This window comes from Bos grunniens, chromosome 11, assembly GCF_055505025.1.
Source record: "Bos grunniens cultivar Pamir isolate PY7600 chromosome 11, Bosgru_T2T1.0, whole genome shotgun sequence".
Lineage (NCBI taxonomy): Eukaryota > Metazoa > Chordata > Mammalia > Artiodactyla > Bovidae > Bos > Bos grunniens.
In genome coordinates, this window is record NC_141175.1 from 23,688,875 (window position 1) to 23,690,684 (window position 1,810).

Here is a 1,810-nt window from a genome sequence, read left to right on the forward strand (position 1 = left end):
ACAACACCCTATGGCAGAAAATGAAGAGGAACGAAAAAGCGTCTTGATGAAAGTGAAAGTGGAGAGTGAAAAAGTTGGCTTAAAGCTCAACATTCAGAAAACAAAGATCATGGCATCCAGTCCCATCACTTCATGGTAAATAGATGGGGAAACAGTGGAAACAGCGTCAGACTTTATTTTTGGGGGCTCCAAAATCACTGCAGATGGTGACTGCAGCCATGAAATTAAAAGACGCTTACTCCTTGGAAGAAAAGTTATGACCAACCTAGATAGCATATTCAAAAGCAGAGACATTACTTTGCCAACAAAGGTCCGTCTAGTCAAGGCTATGGTTTTTCCAGTGGTCATGTATGGATGTGAGAGTTGGACTGTGAAGAAGGCTGAGCGCCGAAGAATTGATGCTTTTGAACTGTGGTGTTGGAGAAGACTCTTGAGAGTCCCTTGGACTGCAAGGAGATCCAATCAATCCATTCTGAAGGAGATCAGCCCTGGGATTTCTTTGGAAGGAATGATGCTAAAACTGAAACTCCAGTACTTTGGCCACCTCATGCGAAGAGTTGACTCATTGGAAAGACTCTGATGCTGGGAGGGATTGGGGGCAGGAGGAAAAGGGGATGGACGACAGAGGATGAGATGGCTGGATGGCATCACCGACTCGATGGACCTGAGTTTGAGTGAACTCCAGGAGATAGTGATGGACAGGGAGGCCTGCTGCTGCTGCTAAGTCATGTCAGTCGTGTCCTACTCTTAGCGACCCCATGGACTGCAGCCTACCAGGCTCCTCTGTCCATGGGAGTTTCCAGGCAAAAGTACTGGAGGGAGTCTCCAGTGCCTTCTCAGACAGGGAGGCCTGGCGTGCTGCAATTCATGGGGTCACAAAGAGTTGGACATGACTGAATGACTGAACTGAACTGAACTGATAATTCAATAAAAGATAAACATAAAATGAAATATTTTAAAAAGAGCTTGTTTCAATGCACGATACTGGATGCTTGGGGCTAGTGCACTGGGACAACCCAGAGGGATGGTATGGGGAGGGAGGAGGGAGGAGGGTTCAGGATGGGGAGCACATGTATACCTGTGATGGATTCATTTTGATATTTGGCAAGACTAATACAATTATGTAAAGTTTAAAAATAAAATTAAATTAAAAAAAAAAGAAAAGGTAGAACTATATGGATGAATAGGAAACAATGAAACCATGTTATATTAGAGAAAAAAGAAAGTTTTATGATTTTAAATAATTAAAAGATTTGCATAAAAAATAAAAATAAAAAAAAATAAAAAGAGCTTGATACAAACACCAAATGTAAACAAAAATGGAAGGAAAACTGTCTGGAAAAAAACACAAAGAGAAATATATTAATGACAAAAATTGCTAATGACTGGTGGGAATTATGTACATTAAAAGGAATGAAGCAAGGCATAAAATGAAGAACATAATGTTTAAAGAAGTATTTATTGCAGGAATGCAAGGATTTTTTTCCTATAATAAAAAAAAAGGTAACTCACAGATTAACAGATTAGAGGAAAATAAAGAAACTGAATGTTTCAACAGATACCAAAAAGGCATTCAAAAATGTTCAATAGAAACATATAGAAAAATAAAAATGAATTGGAGAGACAAAAATGTATTACTAGACTTCCTGATATATATACAAAAATCTAACATGTTCTCTCTATAAATTAGTAAATTATTATAATTTATAGCAGAGTGTAGCAAGGTTGCTGGATATGAGGTCCATTAACATGAGTTGATTGAAAATCCATACACAACTAAATGTAGGAAAATATAATCTGAAATAATAGA